General features: G+C 42.8%; 1 pseudogene across 1 annotated transcript in view; it reads left to right on the plus strand.

Annotated features, from left to right (window-relative positions):
* The window catches only part of LOC122552557 (immunoglobulin superfamily member 3-like), a 162,317-nt pseudogene that overhangs the window by 49,408 nt on the left and 89,395 nt on the right, over positions 1 to 23,514 (plus strand). The window contains exon 5 of the transcript XR_015758331.1: positions 22,860 to 23,201. The product of XR_015758331.1 is annotated as an immunoglobulin superfamily member 3-like (transcript). The remainder of the gene's footprint in view (positions 1 to 22,859; positions 23,202 to 23,514) is intronic.

A 23,514-nucleotide genomic window follows, 5' to 3' on the forward strand; every position in this document is an offset into this window, starting at 1 on the left:
AGAAGACAGGTCACCCCCAATTTCTCAATGGGGCAAGGGACAAACAATAAATGCTGGCCCCATGTCCCAGAAACGAATGAACAGATTCCAGGATATTTATTTGAACATCTATTTCAACCGTCATTGAATTTGAAGATTCTGTTAAGTTTAAAGGAGAATTATCTACAACTATCTTCAGGTAAAGCTGTGGCCAACATTTCTTGTTCAGTGGAGATTTTATTGATTAATTACTGCAATGTAAATTCAATATTACCAAAGGGAATTAGCTGTCTCCAATTACCCTGCTCCCTATTGCTTTAAATGATTGTAATGCTGAATTCATTGTTTGAATAAAGATTTTTAAGCAATTATTAGGAAGTTGTAGTCTCACATTTCACTCCTCAGACAGCCAACAATGAAATCAGAATGTGTGTGGCAATGCTTCCACCAATCAGAATCCATGTTCAACCAATTAGCAGTCTCCTCTCATACAGCATTAATGTTACTTTCCCCTTGGGCTGCTATTTTTGTGAAGGGTCCTGATGGGAGAAAGTCAGAAATCTGTGACAAATCTCAGTCTTCATGGTTCCTGTAGGAGACAAGGTTATCTTGCGGGATGGTTCTTATCAGAGAGAAAGTTCATGTGCAGGATATGAATGGACACAGTGTGGACACCACTTTGCTGCTAGTACTGTTGAAATTATTCACTGTGGAGCTCAATCTCACATTTCAGCAGATCACCTGCATCTGGAGAGATGGAGAGAAACAGGAATCTCAGTCTCACTGTTGATCTGGAATGTGTCAATACATTTCCGGCAAATTCCTTCATTGTTGTCCAGCCCACTTCCTCCTTCCTCTTTCTGTGCTGTACTTTCAACACAAACCTCAAGCCATTCCATGTTACTGAGATCCTGAAACAGCAACATTACAACACAGTCTGAGATAGGACAGCAATTGAAAACACATTTATTTGAAACATTTTTTCCTGAATTTCCTTATCTTATCTCTAATGCTCTCTGTCGCTGTGGGAAAGTAAATGGTTGGAATTGTTTCCATAGACTTCTGTGTTTGAGTTTCATTTTTGGATTGTGTGCTGGTGTTTGAGCCGGTATTTTGTAATTCACAATTTCCTATTTAAGGTGAAATTGGGCTTTCTCACAGTGCAATGGGAACATACAGTGTAAGATGTGACACTGAACAATGCTGTCCAGTTGTCCCACTCCTGGGCTACAGTGTCTGTCATTTCAGAATCCCATGTCAGCTCTGCACAAAGTTTCTGACTGAAGCACTGAACCTTTAAAAATGACTACATTATGCAAAGTAAATAATCCTTCAGTATCTGTCCATCAAATAGACCCCTCAATACACAATGTGACTGTGGTACTTTTATGTGTCTCCTAGATTGACTGATACAGTGGGGTAATGCCTTGGGGGAATGGATAGGAACTGGGGAATTGCTTTAATAATCTAACAGAGACTATTAAGAGTGTACTAGGACATTTACCCAGTCAGTGTACCCCTTGCCAAGACTTTGAGTCAACAAACTAACAAGAACCAAACTGGAATAGGTCTGACCAAGAATGCCTCAGAAATCTGACATCATCCTGCCTGGCTCATGATCCAGTGTGTTTACTGCAAGTCCCTCAAATGGCAACATATATTTCCTTTGATACATTGTTGAAACTGTTCATAATGTTCCAAATGCAGTCTGACCAGAGCCTTATACAGCCTCAACACTACACCCCTGCTCTTGTATTCCAGCCCTCTTGAAATGACCGCCAACACTGCATTTGCCTTCCTAACTATAAACTGAACCTGCATATTAACCTTAAGGGAATCGTGAACTAGGATTCCAAAATCCCTTTAAGCTTCATACTTCTGAATTTTTTTCCATTCTTAAAACATAGTCTATGCATCTATTCTTCCTACCAGAATGCATAACCTCACACTTTCCAACACTGTATTCAATCAGCCACTTCGTTCACTCTTTTAGCCTGTCTACATCTTTCTCTAGCCTCCCCACTTCTTTCACACTATCTGCCCCACCATCTATCTTTGTGTCATCTGCAAACTTAGCAATAATTCCCCCTGTTATGATGACCATATCATTAACGTATAAGATGTCCAACTGTGGACCCTACACTGATCCTAATGGGACTCCATTAGTTGCTGGCTAATATTGTGTGAAAGACTCCTTTACCCATACTCTCTGCCTTCTGACAGCCAGCCAATCCCTCCCCATACCAGTACCTTGCTCCTAACACTATGGGCTATGACATTATTTGGCAGCCTCTGGTGTTGGACCTTGTCAAAGACTTTGTCGAAAGTAAAGCAGATCATGCGGAGGTATGTGGGTCTCTGGTTGAGTATGGTGGGAGAGGGATAGATCTCATTGGTGGGTCTTTGCATTCCACTGTGGGGTCATTGGGTTAGACTAAGGGCACAGGATTGTGGATATTCATGATAGGAGTAAGTGAAATATGGATGAATTGGATTTTAGGGCTGTGGGAGCAAATGGTTTCAGGGGGTGGGGAGTTATTGAACGTTCCAGAAACAGGAGCTTGGACAATGGGTGGAGGGAGCTGTATGGATCAGGGCCAGGATGGTATGGGGATGGAAACGAGTGTAGACTCAAGGGGAAAGAGCAGAATCAGAGAATTGTTACAGCACAGAAGGAGGCCATCCTGCCCATTGTGTCTGTACCAGCTCTTCAAACGATCATCGTTACCTCGTGCCAATCTCCTCTGTCTTCCTTGTATCCCTGCCGACAATTTCAGACCAAATCAGCAACAAATCTCCTCTTGAAAGGCTCAGGTGAACCTGCCTCTACCACATTTCCAGGCAGGATCACATTTCCTTCATTTGCAGATCACTTTAAATCTATGCCCCTCTTGTTCTTGTTCCTTTTACAGGCAGAAACCCCTTTTCCCTATCTACTCTGTCCAGCCTGCTCATGATTTTGAAAATATCAATCAGATTTCCTCTCAGTCGCCTTCTCTCCAGAGGGAAAGTTCCCAACATCTTCAATCTCTCCACATCCCTGAAGTTCCTCATCCCTCGAATTATTCTTGTAAATCACTTCCTGCACACTCTGAGGACACTGCCTGCTTTATTAACCTCACTCTCCGTCCATCTGTACAAGGGCAGGGAGCTGCTGTGGAACTTATACAAGACCCTTGTTCATTCCCAGCTGAAGTATTGTGTGCAGTTATAGGTCCCACACCACAGGAAGGTTGTGACTGTTTTGGAGAGCGAGTGTAAAAGTGATTTATGAAAATGGTTTGAGGGATGGGGAAATTCAGCCATGAGGACAGATTGAAGACGTTGGGGCTATTCTCTCTGGAGAGAAGATGGATGAGAGGAAGTCCAATAAAAACCAAAGTTACTGTGAATGCTGGAAATTAGAAACAGAATTTGCTGGAAAAGCTCCACAGGTTTGGCACTAGTATGGCAGGGGGGTGGGAACCTGAGCTGTATACCGGAGGTGAGAGTTGACGCAGATGAGGCAATAGCAAGAGGTAGACCAGCTAGTGGGAAGGATTTCCTGGGAAGGAACCAAGGGATCAGTTAAAGTGTGTTTGCTTTAATGCAAGGGTATCAGGAATAACAGTGATGAACTTAGAGCATGGCTCAGTACCTGGTGCTATGATGTTGTGGCCATAACAGAGAGATGGGTTTCTCAGGGGCAGGAATGGTTGCTGGATGTTCCAGGGTTTAGAGCATTTAAAAAGAATAGGGAGGGGGGGAAAAAGAGGAGAGGGTGTAGCACTACTAATCAGAGAGGGTATCACAGCTACAGAAGCTTCCATTGTCGAGGAGGGTCTGCCGACCGAGTCAGTATGAGTGGAAATTAGGAACAGCAAGGGAGCAGTCACCACGTTAGGGGTTTACTACAGGCCCCCCCAGTAGCAGCAGGGAGATTGGAGAAAGCATAGGTCGGCAGATTTTGGAAAAGTGTGGACGTAGTAGGGTTGTTGTAGTGGATGACTTTAAGTTTCACAATATTGATTGGAACCTCCTTCGAGCAGAAGATTTGAATGGAGCTGTTTTTGTAAGGTGTGTTCAGGAGGGTTTCCTAACTCAGTACGTTGACAGGCCGACGAGGGGAGAGGCCATTCTAGACTTGGTGCTCAGGTATCAGACCTTGTGGTGGGAGAGCATTTTGGTGATAGTGACCACAACTGCCTCACATTGTACATAGCTATGGAGAAGGAGAGAAGCAGGCACAATGGGAGGATATTTAATTAGGGAAGAGGAAACTATGATGCAATTAGACATGAGTTAGGATGCATGGACTGGGAGCAATTGTTCCATGGTAAAGGCACTATAGACATGTTGTTGCGAGCGATGAATAAATATGTCCCTCTGAGACAGGCAAGAAGGGGCAAGATAAAGGAACCTTGGATGATGAGAGCGGTGGAGCTCCTCATCAAAAGGAAGAAGGTAGCTTACGTAATGTGGAGGAAGCTAGGGTCAAGCTCAGCTCTAGAGGATTACAGGCAGGTGAGGAAGGAGCTCAAAAATGGTCTGAGGAGGGCCAGGAGGGGGCACAAGAAAGGCTTGGCAGAACGGATTAGGGAGAACACAAAGGCATTTTACACTTATGTGAGGAATAAGAGAATGGTCAAAGAAAGAGTAGGGCCGATCAGAGATAGCATAGGGAACTTGTGTGTGGAGTCTGAGGAGGTAGGGGAAGCCCGAAATGAGCTTTTGCTTCTGTCGTTAGGAAAGAAACAAACTTTGTAGTGAATGAAAACTTTGAAGAGCAGGTGTGCATTCAGGAATGGATAGAGACAGAAGAAGCTGACGTGCTGAAAATTTTGTCAAACATTAAGATTGACAAGTCGCCAGGCCCGGACCAGATTTGTCCTCGGCTGCTTTGGGAAATGAGAAATCCAATTGCTTCACCACTTGCGAAGATCTTTGCATCCTCGCTCTCCACTGGAGTCGTACCTGAGGACTGGAGAGAGGCAAATGTAATTCCTCTCTTCAAGAAAGGAAATAGGGAAATCCCTGACAATTACAGACCAGTCAGTCTCACGTCTGTCGTCTGCAAGGTGTTAGAAAGGATTCTGAGGGATAGGATTTATGACCATCTGGAAGAGCATGGCTTGATTAAATGCAGTCAACACGGCTTTGTGAGGGGCAGGTCATGCCTCACAAACCTTATTGAGTTCTTTGAAGATGGGACTAGAAACGTTGATGAGGGTCGAGCTGTGGATGTGGTGTATATGGACTTCAGCAAGGCATTTGATAAGGTTCCCCATTGTAGGCTCATTCAGAATGTCAGGACGAATGGGATACAGGGGACTTAGCTGTCTGGATACAGAATTGGCTGGCCAACAGAAGACAATGAGTGGTAGTAGAAGGAAAATATTCTGCCTGGAAGTCAGTGGTGTGTGGTGTTCCACAAGGCTCTGTCCTTGCGCCTCTACTGTTTGTAATTTTTATTAATGACTTGGATGAGGGGATTGAAGGATGGGTCAGCAAGTTTACAGATGACACAAAGGTTGGAGGTGTCGTTGACAGTATAGAGGGCTGTTGTAGGCTGCAGCAGGACATTGACAGGATGCAGAGATGGGCTGAGAGGTGGCAGATGGAGTTCAACCTGGGTAAATGTGAGATGATGCATTTTGGGAGATCGAATTTTAAAGCTGAGTACAGGATTAAGGGTAGGATTCTTGGCAGTGTGGAGGAACAGAGGGATCTTGGTGTGCAGGTACATAGATCCCTTAAAATGGCCACCCAAGTGGACAGGGTTGTTAAGAAAGCATATGGTGTCTTGGCTTTTATTAATGGGGGGATTTAGTTTAAGAGTCATGAGATCTTGTTGCAGCTCTATGAAACTTTGGTTAGAGCGCACTTGGAATACTGCGTCCAGTTCTGGTCACCCTATTATAGGAAAGATGTGGATGCTTTGGAGAGGGTTCAGTGGAGGTTTACCAGGATGCTGCCTGGACTGGAGGGCTTATCTTATGAAGAGAAGTTGACTGAGCTCTGACATTTTTCATTAGAGAAAGGAAGGAGGAAATGGGGCCTGATTGAGATATACAAGATAATGAGAGGCATAGATAGAGTCGATAGCTAGAGACTATTTCCCAGGGCAGAAATGGCTAACACGAGGCGTCATAGATTTAAGCTGGTTGGAGGAACGTATAGAGGGGATGTCAGAGGCGGGTTCTTTACACAAAGAGTTGTGAGAGCATGGAATGCGTTAACAGCAGCAGTTGTGGAAGCAAGGTCATTGGGGACATTTAAGAGACTGCTGGACATGCTGGTCCACATCCATGAACACCAACTAGCCACGAAACGACATGACCAGCTATCCTTAGCAGCCACACACTCAGATGGCAAGCAACATGAGTTTGATTAGGACAACACTACTATTATAGGGCAAGCCAAACAGAGAGCAGCCAGGCACTCATCCACAGATTCAATCAATAAGCACATCGACCTGAACCCAATATACTGGCCACTGCAGCAGACAGCTGGAACTGACAACCGGAAGCGGCAGGTACAAATCACTATAAATGCCGGAGGAAAGATCACAGAAGCGCTTTACAGGAGGCTCCCAAGCACTGAAGATGTCACCTAGACAGGGGACGAAACGTCTGCAACACAAATTCCCAGCTTGGCGAACAGAACCACAACAGGACATGCATATGGTCACAGAAATTTAAGGATGCATACATGAGGATCAATGTTCAGCACAACATCGTGGACTGAAGGGCCTGTTCTGTGCTGTACTGTTCTATGTTCTATGTTTGGCAGCATTTGTGGAAAAGAATCAAAGTTAACGGTTCGGGTTCAGTGACCCTTCCCCAGGAACTCTTATTTACAACTTTCTGAGTTCAACTCCGACGGATTGTGAACCCATCCTTCCCTTTCTTTTGCTTGTCACATTCTCAGTTAGCATGTCCTCTCCCCCACTCCCCATCTCCATGGAGTTATATTCTTCCTAAATGTCCCCTTCTAGAAGAAAGTGTATCTGTCACTGTGTTCCTGGAGCTGACCTTCTCCTGCCCAGTGTGTCTCTCAGGGCAGGGAGCTTTGTGTCAGAGTGTACACACTGCGGTGTTTGTGCATCAGTAGTGGAGTGGACATTTGTGGATGTGATACCAATCAAGGGGCTGCTTCATCCTGGATGGCGTCAAGCTTCTGGGTGTTGTTGGAACTGCACCCATCCAGGCAAGTCATCCACCACACTCCTGATTGGGGGTTGCAGGTGGTAGGCAGTCTTTGAGGAGACAGGAGGTCAGTTACTTACTGCAGGATACCTAGGCTCTGACCTGCTCATGTAGCCCCTGTGTTTACATGAGTTTCTGGTCATCAATAACTCCTGGATGTTGATAGTGGGGGATTGTCTCATGGCAATACCATTGAATGTTAAGGAACAGCAATGAGATTGCCTCTTATTCGAGATGGGGGTCACTGCCTGACACATGTGTGATGCAGGTTTTACTTATCACACGTCAGCCCAAATCTGGATATTGTCCAGACCATGCTATATTTCAACATGGACTGCTTCAGTGTCTGAGGAGTCACAAATGGTGCTGAACATTGTCCAATCATTGACAAACATTCCCATTTCTAACCTATTGATGGAGGAAAGATCATTGATGGTTGCACCTGAGGGCGAGAGTGAGCTGCAGTGCTCCTGGCTGAGCTCACCCTGCTCTTCGTTTGGAGATTCAGTCCATCCACGACAGGAAAACATTTACTATTCCCCATCCTCAACTCCACCCTGACCCCAAAGTGGGTCCTCCCAATTGTTGCAGCCCTCAAGCCCTCATCCCTGTCTCTCTCAGATGGTGCAGTCCAAATGTAGTAAGGCAGACTTGATTCAGGAGTTCAAGGTCAAGGATTCCCAACGAACAAGTGACCATGAGATGATAGAATTCACATGGCAGTTTGAGAAGGAGATGATTGAATCATATGTAACAGGATTACAACTGAGCAAAGATTAATACAAAGACATGAGGGAGGAGCTGGCTAGAGTTATAAACTTTATAACAGACCCAGTCCAGGACTCTCAACCCCCTCCACAGCCTCTTGGCCCCTCCGCCCGGGTTCTCAGCCCATTCTCTCCCAAACCCTAACCTCAGCAGAAGCAGCACAGTCAGCTCACTGCCCTGGATCACAGATCATTCCCCTGACTCCTGCCAATCAGTCAGGCAGTGATAGGTATGGAGCGAGTGACAGAGAGGGAGCGAGTGATAGAGTGAGTGACAAAGAGGGAGTGACAGAGAGGGAGCAAGTGATTGAGTGACAAAGAGAGTGGGAAGGAGCGAGTGACAGAGAGGGAGTGAGTGACAGACAGGTAGTGAGTGACAGAGATGGAGTGACAGTGAGGGAGTGACAGGAAGTGAGTGAGTGGCAGTGAAAGAGTAAGGATGTGTGAACAGTGAGAGCGAATGTGTAATGTTTAATGAAGGTCAATGAAGGTAAGTGAGTGAGTGAGGATGAGTGTGTGAGGATGAGTAATCATGACTGAGATGGTGAGTGTGGAGTGAGAGTGAATAAGTATGGGTGAGTGAGGGTAGGCGATGAGCAAGTGATGGTGAATGAGGGTCAGTAAGGATCAATGAGAGTGAATGAGGGAGAGTAAGTGATTCTGGGAAATGAGTGACTGAGCTGTGAGTGAGGCACGAGTGATGTATGAGTCAGGGTGACTGAGGATTCAGTGAGGAGTGTCAGAGGAATGAGTGAGGGTCACTGAGAATGTGACAGTGAGTGAGGTTTAGATGTTAGAATAATTGCAGATTGATTTTCAATGAGAAAAAGCCATTATTTACGGGATTTTCAAGCTGTTTTGGAGGAGAACTGGCTGGGGTCAGAAGTCAATACAATTTCTCTCCTTGATGGAAGAATGTGGCAGTTCAGAGAAAACTTTGTTATCCCCATGTAAAAGCTTAGTTAGTGACACTTCCACAGGAGTGTCTGCAGTTTATTAAAAGACTGAGAAAGTCTAATCTCACGTGGTTTGATTTTCCAATGAGGGGCAATCTCTCCCTGATTGCCACTGTACCACTTCCTTTTTTCTCCAAAAGGAGGGACTTCCATGTAACTGAGAGGAGATTTCGATCAGGACTCATTCAGAAATGCAGAACCGTATTTCTATTCTGACAGTTCTTGTGGAGCAGAGTATGTCACAGGAAGTCTAACTGCAGTCCCCAATGTTACAGCTGTCAGCTGTCACCTTCTGCAATTAAAAGGAAACCTTCAATGTAATTTGAGGTAGAAATGTAAAGAATCACAGGCAGCCACTTTAGCAGCTGCTGTTAAAATGTAAGGACGTCAGGTAGGTGTGAGGGTTCAGTGCTGGGAGGGTAGGTAGCCAGACTGGTAAAGGGATGGGGTAAATAGGATGTCAGGGATGAGAGTGCCAGCTCAGTAGGATACCAACTAGGACAGGGTTAGGGTGACAGGTGCAAGTGGGAAAGGGTTCAGATGTGGAGTGGGGCAAGAAGGGAGCAAGTCAGGGTGTGGGGAGGGGATGTTAATTTAATCATTCATGGGATGGGGGCATTGGACTGCCTCGACCCGCTTTTAATAACCAGCCAAATGAGGACAGAGGGCAGATGAGAGTCAACCACATTGATCTGTGTCTGGAGTCACATGTATGCCAGAGCAGGTAAAGGTGGCAGTTTCTTTCCCCAAAGAATATTAAAGAAACGGAATTTGCTTTGCTCTGGGTTTTAGATCTTTTAAACTGTTCTCTACCTTTAGATAAAAATCGGATTGATTTATTTTTATTTTTATTTTGTATTGTGAAATAAATTCCTGAATCATTGTTGAAAAGAAAATCAACTGGCTTGTGTGTCTTAATTCAGTGAATTAATAACAATTCAGCTAAAAGAAACAAGATCTATTTGGCCAAATTTCATTTTGAGTTCTGTCTTATCCAGAGTTCTCACCTGCTGGGATCATAATGGCATGGTGATGTGAAAATTCCCTGAACTTCTTCACCTTTCCCTGTTACAAGTAATGCCGTGGATCTGTTTTCATGCTGGCAGAGCTATTTTGCATCATTCTTAATGGCTCTGTGTCCTTTTTATAACATGGTGGTTGCAACTGCCACAGAACTCCAATTGGACGGGAACAAAGGGCTGATACAAATTCAGCTTAGATACACATAGAATCTATTCCTCTAGCAACAAAACCAGCATTATTACTGATGTGATAGGTAGTGTCCTTGCCTCTGAATCAGACGTCCCCTGATGAAGTTCCACTCCAGGTCCAATGGCCAAGTAAAATAAGCTCATAATGAGGCCAAATGCATTGACAATCATTAAGCTGTAAATCCCTATGATACCCCTATAGCAGGCAGGAAGAGTGGGAAATATTTTCTCGGTTTCTCTTACAACAGATGCTGCAAGACCTGAAGAGTTACTCCAGCACCTTGTGCTTTCATTTCACATCTCTCCTCAGACTCAAGCTGCTATAAGAGGATCTCAGTATCACTGGATTCCAATGTTTCTCTCCCCAGATCACCTCCTTTCCAGTTTATTTCCTCTAAAACCAAGTGCCATGCCAGTTCCTCAAATGCCTGGAACTTCTCAGCTCTGTCACGTAAAGGTACCTTTGGTTTATTCACCAATTCAATCAATGTGGGTTTGGAAAGTTCCTTGAAGACTAACAATGAAAACACTGTCATGTAAAAGAAATCTTTTGCCAGTTCCAGAGCCAAGACTTCAATGCAGAAGCAAACCTTTTGTTTTCCTTCACTTGCTTTATTCACTAATAACACACCCAAATCCTCAATGCTTCTCTTTCAAATCATTCCTGGCCAAGCCCCCTAACCTTATTCCTCTTCCCTGGTATAGCTTTAGAAATCATGACCCACTAATCCAGGAGGCATCACAAATGGTCACGATTTTAAGAAGCACGCAAATCCCACTTTTATCTCTTTTTTTGGTACCAGGTTCACAGAGAGCACTAACCAGGTGCCAGAACATCACAAGAATCATTACTCATTGCAGATGAATGGACTGCAGCTACTCATAAACACTTACAAACCTTCACCATACCCCTCTACTGTTTAATATTCTAACTCTATTATAAACTCCTCTTGCATGCATCTACAGACAGGCAAAGACAGAATAAACATGGGAGGGAAAGACTGGGAAAGCGGTAGACTGGCCACATTTCCCAGAGTTCTCTGAGATAACCCTTGTGGCTGGTGGGGATATGCGGTTCCTTGATGCTCCCTCTCTAATGACTTTCACTGGTGTGAAACAGATTCAGGGAGTCTGGCTCACACTCTGGATCCACACAATGTGGGATCAGTTTAATGGATCTCCCCTTGAGAGTCACTGCAAAGACTCAATGATTTATCTTCAATTCAATCTCTGAAACACATCACAGGTGGAGGCAACAACAACCTGCCTTGAAATAGCTCCACTATTACCACAGAGAACTCCCAAATTCCACTATTTAAAGAAAACAACATCAATTTATTCTTTAACTCTGTATGTCAATATTAAACAACAACTATTCACAAATCTAAGTCCTCCCCTTTCTCTCAACTGCTTATTATCTGCCTCCACCTCTATAACAATATACTGTTCCAATAAGACATGCATTAGAATTACACCAACTTTATTTCAAACCCACACAGTGACTGTTGTCTGCAGTGCCTATCTTCTTCTGGCTGAGGATCTCCCTGGGCCGTCTTCTTTCTTTTCACTGCAAACATGTTTCCAATGAAAAGGTATCTTGATTTCTTGGATCTGTTTTGATGGCAGTTGCGCCGACCTATTTTCATAATGGCTGCCTTTTTATATCCCCAACATTCAATCGTCTCATTTGTTTGAGGTTGGCAAAACAAGAAATTAAAACGCGATTGGTTTTTAGTATTCTGGGGCATAATTTAAACTGATTGGTTAAATTTGAAATGTTGCCAAAATAGCAACCATAGCCAAATGTTACATATTTTCAATTTTCCAGTAAAATTTGAGACTACTGTCTAGTCATATGACAGGTGCTTGTCAGCTCTCAATGCAGAACAGGATTCACTCTCTCTTAAAGGTACAGTACACACCTTCAGCTTCATAACACCTCACCACTTAAGAAAAAAAATGAACTATCATAATGAAAAAGATTACCTCTGTTTTAAATTCTTAATCCTATTACACTGAAATACATGGGTCACTAATCGAAGTTCATATTAATTTCTGCACATTTACGTATAACATTGGAATTTGTCCAATTTTATCAGTACTTTGTCCTTTAAATCCATGATAACGCATCTGCTATTGCATTTTATGACCCATCTCATGTATAATTTGTAAATCAAAAGTCTGTAACCTAAAACTCCAATGAAATAGTCTTTTTTTTTGCCTTTAAATCATTCCAAGAATGTAAGAGGCTTGTGATCCATCTACACAACTGTCTCCAACACATTGTTCATCCCATAAACATGAAAATATTGTCAGGCCAGTACCAAACTCAATAATTTTCTTTCGATGGTAGAGTATTTTCTCTAGTGAGTGTTCAGCTTCTTTGAAAAGTATCCAACTGGCCATCCAATTCCATCATCATCTTCCTGTAGCAGTACAGCTCCAACTGTTATATTGCTAGTATCAATTGCAACTTTGAAGGGTTTCAAAAAATTTGGTGTAGCTGAAACTGGTTAGTACTGCTTTTAAATTGTCAAATGCCTCCTGGCATTGTTCCCACCACCAAAAGTTTGTGTTTAAATTGTCAAATGCCTCCTGGCATTGTTCCCACCACCAAAAGTTTGTGTTCATTAGTAAATCTGTTAGCGGTGCCACCATGCTGTTGAAGATTGAAACAAATTTCCAGTAGAATCCTCTTTCTTTGAGGATGGTCGTGGAAATTCCTCGATGGCTTTTGTCTTCGCATTCCTTGGGGTCAGCCTTCCATGATCCATGTTATGTCCTAGGAACATCACTTCTGCGTCCGCAAATTCTGTTTTCTTTAAGTTTATTACCTATTTTGCTCCTCTTAATCATTCAAAAGAACTCTGGCAACTGTACAACATGATCTTTCCATGACTCACTAAAGATCACTACATTATCCAGATAAACTGCACAGTTTGCTTTAATCCAGCCACAACTCTGTTCATGAGACTTTGGAATGTGACTGGTGCATTCTTCATTCCAAAAGGCATCACTTTGAATTGGTATAGTCCATTTGGGGTTACAAATGCAGTAACTTCTTTTGCTTTCTCTGATAAATGTACCTGCCAATAACCACACAGTAAGTCCAACATTTTGATGTAACTGGCTTGTCTAACTTTCTTTATACAGACCTCCAATCTTGATATTGGGTATGAGTCCAACTTTGTGATGGCATTGACCTTCCGGTAGTCCACGCAAAATTGTTGAGTCCTGTCAGGTTTGGGAATTAACATGATCGGTAAACTTCACTCCCTCTGACTCGGGTTCAATGATAACTTTATTGAGCATCACATCCACTTCCTTCTGGACCTGTGTGGCTTTTAAAGGTTTAAGTCTGTAGGAGTGTTGTTTTATTGGAACAGCATTCCCACTTCCACCTCATGCACAATAGTATTAGTCCTCCCCATCTAATTCCTGCACATATCCTCATATTGCTGCAACAAACCTTTCAACTAGGCTCTTTGCTCCTGAGGTAAAAACGAGTGTTTGCTACTTTCTCCCCACCCCCACCCTCCTCTAGCTTATCTCTCCACGCTTCAGGCTCTCTGCCTTTATTCCTGATGAAGGGCTTTTGCCCGAAACATCGATTTTGCCTGTCCTCGGATGCTGCCTGAATTGCTGTGCTCTTCCAGCACCACTGATCCAGAATCTTTGCTCCTGAGACAGATAGTTCAGTAATCTCCTCAAAGGCTTACTCATTATTTAACATATGTTGAGGCACATCAAACTCCATGACATTTGGATTTGATTCCTCACTTTGTTAGGCAGTAACTAACATCTGTTTCTCCAGTTCCCTGTCTATTATAGTAAGGTTTCAACATATTCGCATGACATACCCGGTACAGAGTTTTTCCATCCAGCATCTTTGTAAGATAGCTTACCTGATTTAAATTTTTTTCTCAATTTGATTGGGACCACTAAACCTGGCTTTGAAGAGATCTCCTACCACTGGTAACATGACTAATACATCATCCCCATGGGAAAACGTCTGGATTTTAGAGATTTTATCTGCCACCTGCTTCATTCTATGATGTGCCCTCTTCTGCTGCTATTTAGCTCACTCTCCTACCTGATTTAATCTCTCCCTCACCTCCGATAAATAATCCGAGTGTGAGACCTTAGACTTCGGTTCTATAATTTTTTTCTTTAATTGATTTCAAAGGCCCTCTCACATCATGTCTGAATATTAACTCAAAGGGAGTAAACTGAGATGATTCATTTGGGGCATCTCTAATGGCAAACAATATGAATGGGACATCTTTACCCAAACATATGGGTAATCCTGACAGTACATTCTTAACATGATCTTCAGGTTCTGATGCCACCTTTCCAAAGCTCCCTGGGATTCAGGATGGTATGCACTTGATTAAAAGTGCTGTCTGCCTAAGCTTTCCATGATTTCCTTAAACAGCCTAGCAGTAACATTAGACCCTGGGTCTGACTGAATCTCTCTGCATAGTCCATACCGCATAAAGAAAGACGCTAACTCCTGTAACCACTCATTTTGCATTTATCCTCCATAATGGTAAGCAAGCACTGGTTTCCACTTTTAGTTTTCGGGAGGGGACCCACATAATCAATCATTACCCATGTGAAAGGTTCTTCAAATGCGGGAATTGTCAACAAAGGTGCTGGTTTTATTACTGCCTGTGGCTTGCCACCTCCATTCACCCATTGTACTCTATGCTACTTTTTCCCCACCCCACCCCCCTATCATTTATCTCTCCACTCTGCAGGCACTCTGCCTCTATTCCTGATGAAGGGCTTTTGCCCGAAACGTCGATTTTCCTGCTCCTCGGATGCTGCCTGACCTGCTGTGCTTTTCCAGCACCACTCTAATCTAATCACTACCATTTGGCATGTATGACACGTACGGTAGAACTTAACCATATTCTTGTGCATTCCAGGCCAATAGAAATGCTTTTGTGCCTTAGCCTGAGTCTTCCTCACACATCGGTGACCTCCTTCTGGTAATTTCTGTGCTTCCTGAAACACTTCCTATCTATATGCTACCAGCAACACAATCTGGTGAACTGTGACCCATTTTTCCTCTGCAATAACCTGTCATGGTATCCATTTTCATCTGAGGATTCTATCTTTCAGATAATAACCTCAGGAATCCATTCTGATTCCTTTTCTGAATATACATCAATGTATACATCTTTTATTGTCTCATCTTTCTGTTGTAAGACCATTAGCCTTATCACAACTAAAATCTTCTGCCTGACCCTCTTCCTGTTCAAGTTTTTCATATACCATTCCCTCAAACACAGTGTTCACTTACTGAACCTCAACTCCTTCATCATTCTGTTTAGTTTTTGTTTCTTACTCTGCCTCATGATAGTGAGATCTTGTTATTGCACAGTCTGGGAAAATTCCAGGGTATTTTTCTTTAAACTCCTCAGTTCCCTGACCTTCCTTTGGCTTCTTCACACCAAGGGGTGTCACTCCCACCTTGGATCCTGCTAAATCATTCCTAAGAACAAACAGTATTCCTGGAACTGACACTCTGTCAATCACCACTATTACTACTCCAGTCTTGATTTGGCTCTACCACCTGATCTTAACACAGGAGAATGTTAAGTTTCTGTCCACCTAACCCAAAGATTATCATTCTCTCGGGTAAAAAGTCAGAAAGAGTGCAAATACGTTCATCTTTTACGATTAGAGAATGATTAGAGATTATTAGATCCCATAGCTCTCAAAACTATAACTTGTCCCTTGTCCCCCTATTCTTCCTGTTTAGATTTTATCCACAGAGGCGAAGTCTTTGTAGAGATTGGGTACTACCTCAACACCCAGCCTCTGCCGAGGCTGTGCACACTCCCACAGTTCCTCGACTTTTGTTTTGGTTTCCTTTACTACTTTCACTAATGTCACTGGCTTAGCCTCTTTTAGTGCATCTTTTTCCACAGTACTTTCCTTTAAAGACCAACACTGTGACTTGGACAGTTGTGTGTGTAAGGTTGTGTGTGGAATCTGAAGACTTAGGGGAAGTGCTTAATGAATGCTTTTTATCAGTATTCACATTAGAAAAGGGCAATGTTAGTGAGAGTGCGGAGATACAGGATACAAGATAGTGTGGGATTGAGGTTGACGAGGAGGAGGTTTTAGCAATTTTGGAAGATCTGAAAGTAGATAAGACCCCAGGGCCAAATGAGATTTATGATTCTGTGGAAAGCCAGGGAGGAGATTTCAGAGTCTTTGGCTTCGATCGTTATGTCATCATTGTCGACAGGAGTAGTGCCAGAAGACTGGAGGATAGTAAATGCTGTTCCCTTGTTTAAGAAGGGGAATCAGGACAGTCCTGGTAATTATAGGCCAGTGAGCCTTACTTCGGTTTTGGGTAAGATGTTGGAAGAGGTTAGAAGAGATAGGGATTATAATCATCTGGAAAGGAATAATTTGATTAAGGATAGTCAACACTGTTTTATGAAGGCTAGGTCGTGCCTCACAAACCTTATTGAGATCTTCGAGAAGGTAACAAAACAGGTGGGTGAAGATAAAGTGGTAGATGTGTATGTGGACTTCAGTAACGCATTTTATAAGGTTCCACATGGTAGACAATTGCACAAAATGTGGACTTTCGGTATTGAAGGTGATTTATCCATTTGGATCAGAAATTGGCGAGCTGAAAGAAGACAGAGGGTGATAGTTAATGGGGAATGCTCATCCTGGTATTCAGTTACTCGTGGTGTACTGCAAGGATCTGTTTTAGGGCGACTGCTGTTTGTTATTTTTATAAATGACCTGGATGAGGGTGTAGAAGGATGGGATAGTAAATTTGCAAATGACACTAAGGTAGGCAGAGATGTGGATAGTGCCGAAGGATGTTGTGGGTTACAGAGGTACATAGATAAGCTGCATAGCTGGGCTGGGTAGTTGCAAATGGAGTTTAATGGGAAAAAGTGTAAGGTAGTTCACTTCAAAAGAAATAACAGGAATGCAGAGTACTGGGCTAATGGGAAAATTCTCAGCAGTGTAGATGAACAGAGAAATCTCAGTGGCCAGTTGCCTAAATCCCTGAAATTTGCCACCAGGTTATTAGGTGTGTTAAGAGGGCAAATGGTCTGTTGGCATTCATTGGTAGGAGTATTAAGTTTCTGAGCCATGAGATCATGCTTGAGTGTACAAGACACTGGTAAGGCCACACCTGCAGTATTGCATGCAATTCTGATCACAGCATTATAGGAAGGATATGGAAGCTTTGGAAAGGGTTCAGAGGTTTACTAGGATGTTGCCGGGTAGGGAAGGCCTTTACAAGGAAAGGCTGAGGGAACTGAGGCTGAGAGAAGAAGGACTTAATCACGACGTATAAGATAATCAGAGGATGAAATAGAGTGGACAGTGAGAGCATTTTTCCTCAGATGGTGAAGGCTAGCATGAGGGGACATACCTTTAAATTGAGAGGTGATAGATTTAGGACAGATATTTACTCAGAAAGTTGGAACGGCCTGCCTGCAACAGTTGTAGACTTGTCGACGTTAAGGGCATTTAAATCGGAATTGGATATACATAAGGATAATAATGGAACTGTGTAGGTTAGATGGGCATCAGATTATTTTCACAGGTCAGTGCAACATTGAGGGCTGAAGGGCCTGTGCTGTGCTGTAATACACTATGTTCTATGTTTACACGTCCCACTTTACCACAATGGAAACACCTGAAGACTTTCACCTCCTTTTCACCCTCTTGGGCTTCTTTTTTCATCCATGGTAAACTATTTCCAGTGTGCTCTAATCTTTGTTATTGTAATATAGGATTTCCCCTTCTTCCAACTTCTATCCTTCACAGGATAAGTTTTTTGCCAGAAGATAAACTTTGCCTTATGCACCAATGCACACCCATTTGCCATCTCTGCCACTTTTCTCACTTCCTGAACTTTCTGTTCATCCACATGAAATCTTAACATTTAGGGAAGCATGTTTTTTTTATTCTTCCAGCAGAATAATCTCTCTTAGAGGCTCATAATTCTTATTTTTAAAGCCTGCACGCATCTATCAAAACTATTACGATTAATTCTTTTGAACTCAACATAAGCTGACCTGGTTCCTTCTTTATGTTTATGAACCACTGTTTATATGCTTCTGGTAACAATTCATAAGCATTCAAAATAGTCTGTTTGACATCTGCTTAATCTCTTGACCCCTCATCTGACAGCGCTGCATATAACATTAGAGGATTACAGGCTTACTAGAAAGGAGTTCACGAACGGACTCAGGACAGCCAGGGGTGGGGGTGGGGGGGGGGGAGGGGAAAGTCTTGGCAGGAAGGATTAGGGAGAACCCAAAGGCATTTTACTCGTATGTGAGGAATAAGAGAATGATCATGGAGAAGGTAGGACTGGCCAGGGATAGCATAGGGAACTTGTGCGTGGTGTTTGAGGAGATACGGGAAGCCCTAAATGAGTTATTTGCTGTGGTTTTCACTAAGGAAAGGAACCTTGTTGTGAATGAGAACTTTGAGGAGCTGGGAAACAGGCTTGAACAGATTAAGATTGATGTAGTTGATGTGCTGGAAAATTTGGCAAACATTAAGATTGATAATTCCCCAGGGCCAGACCAGATTTATCCTAGGCTGCTCCGGGAAGTGAGAAAGGAGGTTGCTAAGTTGCTGGTGAAGATCTTTGCTTCCTCACTTTCCGTGGGAGTTGTACTGGAGGATTCGAAGGAGGTGAATGTTGTTCCTCTTTTCAAGAAGGGGATTAGGGAAATCCCTGTTAATTACAGACCAGTCAGCCTTCGGTCGGTGGTCAGCAAGGTTCTGGAAAGAATTCTGAGGGACAGGATTTATGACTATTTGGAAAAGCATAGCATGATTAAAGGCAGTCAGCAAGGCATTGTGAGGGGCAGGTGTTGCCTCACAAATCTTATTGAGTTCTTTGAGGAGGTGACAAGACAGATTGACGAAGGTCAAATAGTGGATGTGATGTATATGGACTTCAGAAGGCATTTGGTAAGGTTCCCCATGATAAGGCCATCATAAAGTCAGGAGGTATGGGATACAGGGAGATTTGGCTATCTGGATTCAGAATTAGTTGGCTGACAGAAGGCAGAGAGTGGTTGTCGATGGAAAGTATTCTGCTTGGAGGTCAGTGGTGAGTGGTGCCCTGCAGGGCTGTGTTCTTGGGCCTCTGCTCTTTGTAGTTTTTATAAATGACTTGGATGAGGAGATTGAGGGGTGGGTAAAAAAATTTGCAGATGACACAAAGGTTGGAAGTGCCGTTGATAGTATAGAGGGCAATTGCCTGCTCCAGCGTTACATAGACAGGATGCAGAGCCGGACTGAGAAATGGCAGGTGGAGTTCAACCTGGATAAATGCGAAGTGATGCATTTTGAAAGGTCGAACTTGAATGTTGAATATAGGATTAAAGACAGGATTCTTGGTAGTGTGGAGAAACAGAGGGATCTTAGTGTTCAAGTGCATAGATCCCTCAAAGTTGCCACCCAAGTGGATAGGGTTGTTAAGCAAGCATATAGTGTTTTAGCTTTCATTAATAGGGGGATCGAGTTTAAGAGCCGCGAGATTTTGCTGCAATTCTACAAGACCCTGGTGTGACCACACTTGGAATATTGTGTCGAGTTCTGGTTGTCCTATTATAAGAAAGATATGGGGGCTTTGGACAGGGTGCAAAGAAGGTTTTCCAGGATGCTGCCTGGACTGGAGGGCTTGCCTTATGAAGGAAGGTTGACTAAGCTTGGACTTTTCTCTCTGGAGAGAAGGAGGAAGAGAGGTGACCTGATCGAGTATACAAGGTAATGAGAGGCATGGATAGAGTCAATAGCCAGAGACTTTCCCCAGGGCAGGATTGAGTGGCACAAGGGGTCATAGTTTTAAGATATTAGGAGGAAGGTATCGAGGAAACATCAGAGGTAGGTTCTAAACACAAAGAGTTGTGAATGCATGGAATGGGATGCCAGTGATGGTGGTCGAAGCAGAGTCATTAGGGACATTTAAGTGACTGCTGGACATACACATGGAATTGAGGGGTGTGCAGGTTAGGTTATTTTATTTTAGATTAGGAATAATCCTTGGCACGACATTGTGGGCCTAAGGGCCTATTCTGTCTGAACTTTTCTATGTTCTATAACTCACTCACTCTGCCAACCAGATTAGTCTGAACTAGCATTACAAAGTTCTGTGACCACTTCATCTGCCTAGCTATTTTTTCAATTGAAATAAAAAAGGCTTCAATATCTTTCTCATCAAAATGTGGCGATATCGTAACATATTTGTATATATTACCAACTTCTCTCTTCAACTCCATCCTGTTAACTTGACTTTCCTGACTTATTAGGCAAAAGTGAGGACTGCAGATGCTGGAGATCAGACTCAAGGTTAGAGTGGTGGTGGAAAAGCACAGCAGGTCTGGCAGCATCCAAGGAGCAGGCAAATCGACGTTTCGGGCAAAAACCCTTCATCAGGAAGAGTTTTTGCCTGAAACATCGATTTTCCTGCTCCTCGGATGCAGCCTTTCCAGACTTATTCGCAGCTTCTGAAGTTCAAATTCTCTCTCCTTTCTCTCTCTCTTTCTTCTCTCTCTCTATCTCTCTTTCTTTGCCTTCTCTCTCTTTCTTTGCTCAGCGAAGAACTATCTCTCGCTTTCTTTTTCTTCTCTCTCCCTTTTTTTCTCTCATGGTCTTCTTTCCATTTCTTTATCTTCTAACTCCATTTGCCTGAATTTCAATTTGAGTTTTTCTAACTCTCCTGCACTTGTCTGTTTCATTGATACATTGAAGAGCTTGACTAATCCATCACACTTTCAGCTTTCCTTTGTCCCTGGTTAAACCTAATTCTAACCTCTTTGCTAATTCGAAAAGAATGCCCTTCCTCTATCTTTCTAAAGTTTCTTGGCAAGTTTGAGAAGCATCTTCAAACTTCAGAACTTCTTTCACAATCTTAAGAGCCATTTCTCTCAATTTTATTTTAAGTGACTTCAGGTAATTGAAATTAAACGAATTGTCTCACCTGAGTTTTATTTCAAGATCTCGGACACTCATCAGTAAGTGTTTAAGTCTGCTGGGATCTTTCGTAGCCCAAATCTCGTCAAATCTGGATCTGTCTAAACCTGTTCAAATCTCAGAGCCGAGCTCCCAAACTGTTACAACACGGTAGTGAGCTCATTTGTTGATAAAACCAATCATCCAGAAAAGCTTACTTTGTCGTGTAATCTGTTAAAATATGAGTGACAGAGAACTCCCAACTTCCACTATTTAAAGAAAATAACTCTAAAAGTGTATATTAAGCAACAAATATTCATAACTCTATTCCCCTTTCTCTTACAGATAATTATCTGCCTCCAACTCTATAACCATATACTGTTCCAATAAGACACTTATTAAAATTACATCTACTTGACTTCAAAACCACACAGCCGCTGGCTTCTTTGGTGCCTGTCTTCCTCCAGCTGAAGATTTCCCTGGGTCATCTCTTTCTTTTTGTTGCACATATGCTTCCGATGAATAGGTATCTTCAGTAGAGTGTGTTTCCTAATTTCTTGGATCTGTGTTGATGGCAGTTGCTCAGTCTCTAATTTTCAAAATGCCTGCCTTTTATTATGTCCCCAATATTAGATTGTTTCAGTGGTTCAGGGTCATCAAAACAGTAAATTCAAACTCAATTGGGTTTTACTATCGTGGAGCATAATTTAAACTGATTGGTTAAATTCAAATTGTTGTCAAAATGCCAACTAACTCAGGTATCCAGTTCACAGCCAAATGTTACATATTAACAATTTTCCAGACTCTCAGGGCAGAACAGCATTCATTCTCACTTAAAGATGCAGTACGCACCTTCAACTTCACAACACCACTGACAACAAAATTGCTCTCAAAGTGTTGCACAAAATGTATATTTCTTAAAATCCAACAGAGGCAACAAATGAAACGTCAGGAGGGACAACAGATATTTTGGCCAAAATGTTGGGTTTTGAAAGATTTGGAAGTTGGAGAGCAATATAATTAGGGGAACAGGTTTGAGAGAAGAGCCTCAGGCAACTGAAGACAGTTGGAAGTTAGGAAGTGGATGAGAATCAAGCATTGGAGCAGCAAAGAACTGTAGGTTTTAGATCTGAACAAAGTTATAGAGATTGGCTAGGGCAAAACTATGCAGAAATTGGAATCTGAGAACAGAAGATCAATTCAGTGAATTGGGAGCCAGTGAGACAGTAAATGGATGAGCAGGATCCAAGCTCAACAATGTGAGCTGGGAGCTGGACTGGATGGATTTGAACAGATCGTTTTGAGAGCATTAGGATTGGATATTCGATGAAGAATCAGCAGCAGCAGCAGTAGCAGGGAGTACAAATGGATCTGGGGGAGCTTTTTGAGGAGGGTTTTGATAACAGTGAATTTGAAGAAACCTCGATCTGTGTAAGCTGCATGATAAAGGATGAAGGAAGCTCAGGGAGATTGTGGAGAAGAAATAAACAGGGACTGAGTCATTAGGAAATAGGAAGGCAGTGTGAGGAGAAAACTGGGAGGATTCTGCAGTCACTGGGGATCAGGGAGGGAGAAGCAACAAGTTTGAGAATGAGGAGAAAGTGGCAGAGGCAGCTGAATTTTACATCTTAATCTTCAAAATAAAGTAATCCCTGAGTCTTCCAGATCAGGCTGCTTGATAATAGGTTGAAAAATTACCCAAGGTAACATGAACTAATATGTTTTTATTAAGTATTAAAAACATTTCACAGGCTTCAGACTAATTTTAATTTATTCACACATTTTCTCTTAAAGATGCAAATGTCCCAGTCCTTCTCCAGTCTCTGAGCCTGGAACATGTCACCGAGGGTCACATGCCCAGTTACAGTGCACCATCACGAATGCCGCACTGGCACAGACAGATTTTCACTGATACCGGGAGCAACCAGGAAATAACACGGAGTGGGTTTTAGCACATGACATGAGAACCATCACAAGATGGAGCATAGTGTTCCCTGAGAGATTCCAATCTTCCAGAGACCCTTCCAATGAGACCTTCATTCTGACCATCACAAACGTACAGCCCAGTGACACTGTGGTCTATTACTATAAAGTGTGGGGAGATATCAGTGGGAATGGATCCCAGCTGACTGTAACAGATAAGTATATGAGAATGTATTTCATAAAAGATTGCATCAAAATCGTGAACTCAGTAACTGTACTCCCAGTGGAGTGGAGACAGGACTGGAGACGTAGGGTTGTGATGTTGTCAGCATGTAGATGACCCATAGTTCACGGAAGTGGGAACTCTCCCTAGGAGCATGTCATTGCAGAATTCATCTTTCACAATTTCACCTCGGATCGGAATCGACCAGCTTCCCAAACTCAATTGAAATACTTTTTTAAAATATTAATTAACGCATAGGATTTGGATCTCACTGGCTGGATCAGCATTTATTGTCTGTCCCTA

The sequence above is a fragment of the Chiloscyllium plagiosum genome, unplaced genomic scaffold (assembly GCF_037043375.1).
Source record: "Chiloscyllium plagiosum isolate Xiang-an unplaced genomic scaffold, Cpla_swu_hap1 HiC_scaffold_10, whole genome shotgun sequence".
NCBI lineage: Eukaryota > Metazoa > Chordata > Chondrichthyes > Orectolobiformes > Hemiscylliidae > Chiloscyllium > Chiloscyllium plagiosum.